Below are 10,619 nucleotides of genomic sequence, written 5' to 3' on the forward strand. Positions count from 1 at the left end.
GAAGCTTTCAAAACCAACCGTACCTTTAGTTTGAGAACGATTACCGCCCGATTCCTTTAAAATCATGAGTTTATTTCAGTGCCCTTGGAGCAAGTTCCTAGTTATTATGCATTTTTGTAGAGCTAAGAAAACAGACTTGTTTTTAAAAAAATCTGCAGACCAAGTTACATAACGATTTTTCTAGTTTTTAAGGCATATCAGTGGATGAGAATATCGAAAAATGTTAAAGTAAAATGATTCTTCAGCTCGCAATTTTTAATTTGGAGAGATAAATGATTTTTTTATATCGGCAAAAAATAAATGTTTAATGGTTTTTATAAATCCGAAGAAAAAATTTAATTATCATTGACAGTTTTTTTTTTTAAATAAATTTTTGAAGTTGCAATTTCGACTTACTTCGAAAAAATCGAAAAATCAAGATTACTCAAAAACGTTTTTTTCGTTCAAAAAATTGGGGTCGAAATTATCACAAATTACCCCCTCTATTACTCCCTAACGGGAATATTTCTGATTACCAATAACCATATATATGGTAATAGCAACAAAGACCTAGAAAGAGATGGATGGATTGTGTAAAAGGTGACATGATCATAAAGGGAGTGATGACTGAGATGACGTATGATAGAGTTATGTGGAGGACAAAAACCGGTTGCGCCGACACTACGGGAGTAGGATAAGGAGATGAAGATGATGATGATGATGGTAATAGCAACAAATCTTAATTCTAAAATTTATTTATTGCCAATAATACATGCTTTGTTACAAAAACAACGGTATGAGTGTGGAAGGGTACACCGATAGAGGTAGACCTAGAAAGAGATGGACGGATTGCGTGAAAGGTGACATGATCAAAAAGGGAGTGATGACTGAGATGGTGTATGATAGTTATTTGGAGTTATGATGATGATGATGATGTGATATGGTACATACATACTTTGTAACAAGTGGATAGCACGTTGCATCAGCTAGCTCAGCCTTGGTTCAGACTTAAGTAGTATTCATTGAGCTAGTAAAAGCTACGCGGGTCACCAGTTCAGCATGCCATCTACACAAACAAAGTGAGCATATATTCTTATTTAATCATTTTCTAAAGGCAATGCTGCTGTTTCGATCTACTATCACTAAAATGGATTTTTTTTCCACAGATTCGGTGTTAGCACGAACAATAGTACAGATCTTCACAACTATTTATCCACTGATTCGTCAATACAGAGAAAACCTACAGATCCCTTCAACCATTTGAGCAGCAAAAGAGTCACACGTTGACTACCAGACATCAAAGATAAGAAAAAAACATTAAAAACATCTAGATTTACTAAATACAAAATATGGGCGCTGCAAGCACTATGTTTCGGATAAAAAAAGGATTTTCAAAATCAAAGGCGGAGTTATGCCGTAACACATTAAAAAAAAACATACAGACGAATTGAATACCTCCTTCTTTCAGAAAGTCGGTCGATAATTAAGACAAAGCGAATCGCTGTTGCATAACTTCTAAAAAACAGCATTTTTCTCTAACAATTACTGCCAGGAGAATACTTCAGATTTCTATGACGGCAGACATACTATAGGTCTGAACTTGTGCACCACCAGTTACGAATGCAATCTATTAAAAACATGTAAGTATAACACAAATCTCATTGGAATACTTAATAACTTCTTGACTTCTGGACTCCTTTCTAATCTTTTTAATTATCTTTTAGATATAATTACTGCTGCCGAGATGTCACGAGGTAGAATTCACCTTTGCAGCGCCACGAGCATTTGATATCGTCGAAAGCACGTAAGTTTGACTAAAACTTACTTACTAATACATGGCCGTTGTATTCGTATTATCACGGTATCATAGTTTTTTTTGATACCGTGATAGTAACGAAACACACCTGTGTAGGTGCAGTCGCAGCGGGCGGATGATTCAAACGCATCGCGTCTTCCGAAAATCGCAATGAAAAGTTCCAGTCAAAATTAAGAAAATTGCATAGACTGTTAAATGCACTCTACCACGTTACGGCCCTTACCTTTCTTGGAGGACTGAAAGCTTGTATATTAGACTTCCAAAGTGAGTGGATTTTAGCATAGAATAAGAATGAGAAGAAGGTTCACAGAACAAATTCCGTGATAAGAGTTTGTCTAAAATTCAGAAAGAAGAAAATGTAATTGAAGAGTAACGTCACATTGATAGACGCGGAGGCAGGAAACCATAATTGTCTTCCAAAGTGAGTGAGACGACGGAAACCCAAAGCAAAATTTGGGAAGAGGTTCAATTCATATAGTTTGATTCAGAGCTTCTGCAACATTGAGTTGAGTTGCAGAAGAGATCGCTGTCTTTGTGACGATACACAGAATGGAACTGGAATTCATGAAACAATACGAAGATTTTTTTATTTATATAAAATTATCAAGATATAACGTAGGGTCATGTTAGAAATCTTTTCCTTTTTTAATTGACGAGTATGTACATATAACTTTATTGGTGTATATTTTTTTTTTTTACAACATTGTAACGTAAAAAAATGGTGGTGTATTCTGTATGGTCGTGTTATTACGGGGGGGAGCCGACCAACTCGTGCGAAGATGTTAAAGCGGGCTCTACCACTGTTGCATGTATGTAATAGCGGAAGAAAAATTACAAATTTCATTAAGATAATGTATTTGCATTTTTGATAACGAGAATCGCATTAAAAAAAATTGTCTGTCTGTTAAAACATTTGTAGCTATTTAAATGTAGAATCAAATGTAAAAAACATTGTTTTTAATATTCAACTTTAACATAACATATTTTACTAATGTACTAGTACTACTAACTTGTCTGACCCGGTGGGTAAAAGTGATACAAAGATAGCCGACGTTTTATGGCTTGAATTGTAACATTTTTTAAACCGCGACGGTAATCGGATGAGCTTGTGGAACTAAAGTGGGTAATAATGTCTATTAAAATCTAAAGTGACGCATGTCTACGTCTGAAGACTCATTGTTATATTCTTGACATCAGTTAACAGCTTGCAATTGTCTTTTTCTAGAAAAAAAATGTCACTTTATAAAAACTTGTAAGTTAAAAGATAACTATTGATTTACATAAATGCATAGATAAAAAAAAATCATCAAGACTCATTAATGGATAAAACGAAATATTGTCATTGTATAATTCCACTGCCAAAACTTGATGTTTACACAAATTATAAAAAAATAACGAAATAACATTAAAATTCTGATTTATGAATTAAATAGTTTGTTCAGATAATTTAGTAAAAAAACATCACAATTAATAATCAAATGTAAAAAAATATGTTTTTAATATTCAAGTTTAACATACGATATTTTACTAATGTACTAGTACTACGAACTTGTCTGACCCGGTGGGTAAAAGTGATACAAAGATAGCCGACGTTTTATGGCTTGTATTGTAACATTTTTTAAACCGCGACGGTAATCGGATGCGTTTGTGGAACTATAGTAGGTAATAATAGCTATTAAAATCTAAAGTGACCCGTGTCTACGTCTGAAGACTCATTGTTATATTCTTGACATCCGTTAACATCAACAACATCACATTTAATATTCATTCATATGATTCGTGAATTAATTTGAGTAAAAGAACAATGTGAAATAAAAACTTTACCAATTCATTACATGGTTTTATTAAACTAAATCATATCCTAATAGAGAAATATAAAATTTACCTCATAGATATAAGAAAACTGATATTTGTTAAACAAGATTCGAGGCTATATATCTTAAAATCCTTGGATGACAAAAATAGTGCATCAATAATAACTATTTACGTCTACAATAAGTAACAATAAGTACTCAAAAATATTTACAGTTAAGATATGAACAAATTCAATACAAAACTATAAATTTAATTGTTACTCCAACTGGGTTATTGATAATCCAGTTATCTTTCTAAAATAACTATTTAAACAATAAGGTTCAAACATAAACAATAAGAGATAGGTGTGATTGTTAAGTCTGTGGAAGATATCGACTAGGACAACAAACTATAGCCATATGGAATACCTATTGAGAGAAATATAAACTAGCAATGTTCATTTCATACTAACATTAACCTGCGACTCTGTTCGCGTGGAATTAAAAAAGTAAGTACCCTATGTGTTCTTCCAGACTATCTTCTACATCTATGCCAAATGTCATCAAGATCCATTCAGCAGTTTGGGCTACAAACTCTAACAAACATCCATCTATCTAAACTTTAGCATTTGCAATATTAATAAGATAGCTTTCGTCCGCAACTCCGTCCTTTTGGAGTTAAAAAAGTAAATAGCCTATGTGTTCTTCCAGACTATCCTCTACATCTATGCCAAATTTCATCGAGATCCGTTTGGGCTACAAACTCTAACACACATCATACATGCGTGGAAACTTTTTCATTTATAATAATAAGTAAGAAAGTATGAAAAAGATTAAAATTAGGTTGAAAGATGCTGTGATGTTTATCACCAAATCAATCTCGCTCAGTAAATAAACGATACAGAGACAAAGCTTTAACAACAAGAATATCGTAGACGCCGCCTAACTGAAAAAAACGATTTACGACGGCACAATGGACAACCAGGGTTGACACCACGCACATTGTTTATTTTGCTTGTTGCAAGTCTAAAAATCTATCATAAAAAATATCACATTATCAAAAGAAAAATATAAAAAATCCTATCTACTTCAGACTAATTAGTTTTGTTGTGTTTAATTTGTGTCACCTTGTGACAACCCTAAAAAGGTATATTTTGAACATTCTTATCAAACTTTGTCTCTGTACAGTTTACATACTCATCTGGTTTTAGTTAAGGTTGAGTTAACATACGTCAAATGTGAATTTACACGGATGTAGCATTTGCTACGACAATCACGTAGAACATCGTGCTACGCAGCGTGGTTCTACGCGACACAAAGCGACCGCAAAAGGAGTAGCAACTAAACAACAAAAGCAGTAGGTATATGTCGTAAGTAACAAAAAGAATACAAAAAAATCTGGCATGTGGGCACAGATATGTATAAATGGATAGGTCATTACTTGGAAATTACTACTTTCACTTTGTTCTGACTAAAAAGCGCCTATGGATGTGGTTGCTAGGTAATTCTATGGCTATCTATACGAACCACCGCGACAAGCGTCAGTAAAAATCAAATAGACATGCCTTATAGCCTATCCATTTATACAAGTCAGTACCTGTGGTACACATGTAACTCTTAATAATGATATAGTCAAGCAAGGACATCTAGCCTCATGAGGGGGACATTGCTGTCCCAGTTAGGTCTGTCAGAAAAAGTAAAAACCTACATGGGCATTAAAATGGTATAAAACAAGCAATTACGAAGCAGTACGAAAATGACCTTACGTCACATTTTTGGCATTATCAGGATGGCGCTAGTGAGCCGCTATTTTTTAGATCAAATTATATCCACCGAGTCAGATGTCCTCATAGGACTATACAGTACAAAAAGGACCTTCTGAACTATTTTGACATTGACATTAGGGCGCCACTGAACTGTCATAACTTAGTCAGATATGCTTGTTGATCTATACAATGCAGTGACACTAAAGTATATACTGCCGCACTTTTCCTACTCCCGTAGAACAGGGACTTTAACAAGTTTAGTCAAACAAGTATCTCTAGCCGGCAGAGGCGCTGCTATCGGTTGGAACATAGATTAAATAGAAAATAGAATAAAAATATGGCGCTAGTGAGGTTTCATAATTTAATTCCACTTATGACCGGGTCAGATAACTTAGCACAAAGTTTGCTGTACAAGTCTAATAATCCTTTAGTATGAAAAATATAATTATAAAATCAATAACACGCCCTGATTACTATAATAAATTAAAGAGGCTTTACTCTCTGCGGATAAATATTCTATGACAAGCGTAGTGTTCAGAAAAATTGACATAAGGATACCTTGTTACTTGAAACCATAGACAAACTGAAGTCTGCATTATCTTTATTTCTGCTTTAGATCAAAGCCTCAAAGACTATAAAATACCTATTTTGGGACTAAGTTATCTGGTACTAGAGGCGTTGCTGTATCTTGTTTGTATGAGGAAAATCGTTTTAACGACACTGAAAGCTAAAATTGAGGCTTCGAAAGCTCCTATTTCAGCCAAAATGAGTTTGTTGAATATTAACATAAAATAAGACGAGCTGCCGTATACTGAAACAAATTTTAAGCACTAATGGCCGGTTTCCCAAGTGCGTTTAACCATTCGTTAGTGTTTTTGGTTCGTCAATTTCACGAAATAGCGTTTCCAGCTATGCAACTTGACTATTACTCGGTTGAAACTTACGTCAACCTAAAAATAATGTATCACTAAGTAAAGATGAAATAAAAACTTTAGAAACCTAGAATAAAATTTGATAATTAATTTTAATGGAATGTAGAGTTTAAGCGTGTATTTAAGACGCCTTCAAACTGTCTTTGTATTTGTCCGTTACTCTCCATTGCTAAAAACAATATTCCTACTCCATATCTTAGAAAACCAGATATAATAAAAACGTCACACACGTTTTAACAATATGAAATAAAAATAAAGATTAAAAATTTTGAATATAACCACTCTATGATTTGTGTACATCTGTGATACATTAAGAGAAACGCGAAATCCAATAACTTAGTGCCAATTTTTAATAATTACGCGATTACTGACTTATTTGCAATATTATCTTAATATTTGAAATTAACAAAACATGTGAATTATTATTTAGGACGATTTAAAAATAATTGCGACCAACTCTGAGAAGCATAGACAATGTTGAAATAATCTTGTGAGCTGGGAACACTCGTACATTCGAGAATCGAGCTCCGAGCTTGCAGGACTGTGGAACAATAAATGCCGGCTGAATAAAACATTTCTTGTGGCCTCCATTTACTATTGTAAGTGATTTATACTTTTTTCGTTAAATGCATAACATTATATATGATATTGAGTATTGTTTATAAAATCAAATGTACATAGTCATGTTTATTGGCAACTTTCAGGTTCAGTGCTGACTGCGGGACGGAACTTACCCTTCGAATTTGAATTTGGAAATTTCGAGAAACCAACTATTACTTGAAATCACCGATTGAGGTAAGTTACATAAATTGCTTTGTAAATTTCTCATTTGGTTACGTAATAGAATGTATACGATCACATAATGTTTTTTTTATCAAATAAAAAACTATCCGGCATTGCTTTAGTTCACACCAATGCATTTTTTTAGACATAGTACATCAGAACGCAAATAAAATTTGTATATCATAAATAATATATTTTTATGTTACTATTCCATATCTGAATATGCTAAGGAAGTTAAAACCTCGGATAGATTGTAGAAAATTGCCATATTTTTTCGTTTTTTTTTTTATGTAATAGGGTGTGGCCTAGCAACCGCCTATATCGAGCTATGTTGATAGGCGGCCGGGATAGCGGGGGTGTAGTGAGGGATGTTACAGCGCATGCGTTACTTCAATAAATCAATAAAGAACCCCACCCTTTTCAGAGTTTATACCTTCCACCAGTATCACCTAGACGTGTTCTATTTGCTCAAAATTATATGAAATTTACATTTTAATACGTTTTAAAATCATAAATGAAACTTCCATTAGAAATGTGTGTGTAAGAACTACAATAGAATGTTGCAAGCTGAGTTCAGTAAGACATCCACCAACTATATATGTTGTGTCTACGAAAATTGTCTCGTTTATGTGTGCTTTGTGTACTAGTAATCCTTTCAATGTACCTTTTCAGTTTTTTTTTTGTATTACACGAATGTTATATTATTTAAATAATAACATTGCATCGCTTATCTTACTGTAGTATATTTTCCTAAATATCGTCATGTACTGAACAGAGCTTTGAGTGTCCGAAGTATTTATTCCGTTGTGTTGGCAATATATTGTTGTGACGACGCCATTTGCAAATTTGAAGATGTTGAGCGTTGCCTTTTTCTGTAAGTACACCACAAATATCTTCGATAATGACGGTAATGGTTACTAAATTGTACTAATAATGTTAACTAGCTACCCGTCCCGGCTTCGCGCGAGACTATACTAAACATACTACAGAATGTCTGTTATGTTATACATGTAAACATTTCTCTTGGATCAATCTAGATAATTAAAAACTACATCAAAATCCGTTACGTATGTTTAAACATCCAAGTCTACATAATAGGCTAAGATCCAAAGCGTTTTTCCTTCCCCAATTATTACGTATTGCAGGTTCTAACAGGAAATCTGATTATGGAAGGAAAAACGCTTTGGATCTTAGCCTATTAAGAAGACTTCGATCTTTAAATATAAGCAACGGAATTTGATGCAGTATTGTAACTGTTCTCTTTCACGTAATGTAGGTTTTAACAGGAAATCAGATTAGGGAAGTGTTGTATCCCTAACTATAAGGACAGACAGACAGCAGGAAGCGATTTTGTATTATTTTATGTAGTGATGCGAAAGTTATTACCAGGTATCTCCAGAACGACGAAACAGATCTATATAAATTTTAACATAATGTAATTATATGTAAAACACAGTCTGGAAGAACACAAAAACCACATTTATTACTGGAATTATGTACGGTTATCTTGTAAATACTAGATAATCCTCAACTGCAACAAATTTCGTTGAAATTTTAAAAACTCTAATAACATATGGGTACTTTTTACCCTTTAAATCAGCGCAGAGGAAGTCGTCGACTAAAGCTAGTTTCACACAATAGTCTTATAAAAAAATCCAGTTAATAATTTCTAAACGTATAATTAATATTTGGGCGTTTTCTGAGCAGTTAACTATATTTGGACTTAGCCCTTGCTTATGGTTACGTTTACCTGAAACTCTGAAACCTTTCATATATCGTCCTTAATTATTCTGCACATTCCTATAGAATACGCATGTGTATACGCAAATGACTGTATTTTTATTAGACTAGCTTTTTTTTATATTTCCGCCCCAATCCAACCAGAATTATTTACACCATAGACAATCTGCAACTTTTTTTAGTTAAACTTGTTGCAATCTATTTTATACTAAAAAGTAACATGAGTTAAAATTCGAGTTTATACGTTATAATTTATTTGTTTGATTGGAACGAAATATAACAGGGGCTTAAGGTGGCTGAGCGCTTATATTTACCTAAAGTGTAAAATAACTAAGTTGGTAGGTTTTCTCGAGAAGCTTTGCTTATTAGCGAATTACTTGCATGTGGGTGAATAAAAACAATATACATGTGAATTATTTAATTGTGATTTGTTGTCAATAAAAACGAATTAAGAGCGTGCGCACGCCTGAAAATAAACTATCGCGCTTTGTTTTGTTTCGCTTTGATATGACCTACGTAAGACCTTGATATTCGATTTTGAGTTGTGCGACTAAACAGTTGAATTGGTTTCGAAACAATCGACAATCAAAGGCGTGCACCCGTTCTTACTGATTTACATTTTTCTAACATTTGTAATACCAAAATGGCGCTCGTAATGCTAATGGGAAAATAACCCCACCCTTTGAGGAGGAGTAATGGATGCACTTTAAGAATTGGGAGGTGCAAGTGCAGTTGACGGTCTCGGGGGCGTACCTTATCGTTCAATAGAAAGAGCAACTGTTCTGTCGCTTAAAACAGTTTCCCTCTTTAAACAAAAAGGTGTATCGTTTTAAATTATAATCATAAACCCCTTTGTCTCAGAAAAATAAAAAACACAGGTGTTCGCAAAATACGAAACTTTTACACGCGGACGCGGAATAATTGCTGATTTTTTAAAGTTATTATAAAATGATAATTTTGTTTGCCGGCAACGTTTGCAATTGTTTTGAATTGGTATTGTAATTTGAGTTTTTGAGCGGACAACTCAGTATAGTTTCGTAGGTGTCATGGCGGCGGTCAAATGACGGCAGTTGTCATTAGATGGTCGAGTGATGCGTTTTGATTGTGCATTGGTTAATCTCTGTAAATCTCTGCAATCCAGTTAAATAGTGTTGTGCAGTTTTCACTATAAATTGAAGGTCTTTGTTACTAATATTAACCAGTCATTATTTTATTCCATCTGACATATGTACGTCTAAAATGAAGGACAAAAGTTGCCGTGGCAATGATCTAACTTTGGAATCAACAACTACACTCCGCTCGTCAGTTCTACGTGATTTATGTAAAGTAGTGAATTTAAATAATCCTTAGGGGACGGAAAATGGGTGGGGGAAGAAATCTTAAAGAATAGCTTCGAAATGGTTTATGTATCAGAGTATTGAAGACACGAAAGATATCTCTCGTATTTAGAAAATGAAAAGTGAACCTACGCAAAGGGGAAAAAAATAATTTTATTCAACAAGTTGTCAAAGAAACAAACACCAACCAAAGTTTAATTTGATAAAAACTAAAAAAAAGCTTAAGATATATAGAGATAGCGGTCCGGTCTTGATAATGCGAAATTTATAAAAAAGTAGCCTATAATATGCCCGTCCATGTCAGCTACCCTTCAGTGAAAGTCCGGTCGAAAAAACCGATCAAACGCGGCTTGCGGACAGACAGACGGACAGACAAAAAAAATGCGATTTTCGTTATCAGCAACGCAAATACATCTTCCCGAAATCTGGAATTTTTCCTTTGCTATTACAAACAAAAACTCCAATTTTATTAC

At 33.8% G+C, this 10,619-nt stretch overlaps 1 long non-coding RNA gene across 1 annotated transcript; it reads left to right on the top strand.

The window, feature by feature from the left end:
• Positions 1 to 1,371: 1,371 nt before the first annotated feature.
• LOC106099389 lies at positions 1,372 to 2,473 on the top strand. Its single transcript, XR_001225377.1, has 3 exons — positions 1,372 to 1,619; positions 1,704 to 1,783; positions 1,892 to 2,473. It is a non-coding gene; the product is annotated as an uncharacterized LOC106099389 (long non-coding RNA).
• The last annotated feature ends 8,146 nt before the right edge of the window (positions 2,474 to 10,619 follow it).

The sequence above is a fragment of the Papilio polytes genome, unplaced genomic scaffold, assembly GCF_000836215.1.
Source record: "Papilio polytes unplaced genomic scaffold, Ppol_1.0 DF824124.1, whole genome shotgun sequence".
Classification (NCBI taxonomy): domain Eukaryota; kingdom Metazoa; phylum Arthropoda; class Insecta; order Lepidoptera; family Papilionidae; genus Papilio; species Papilio polytes.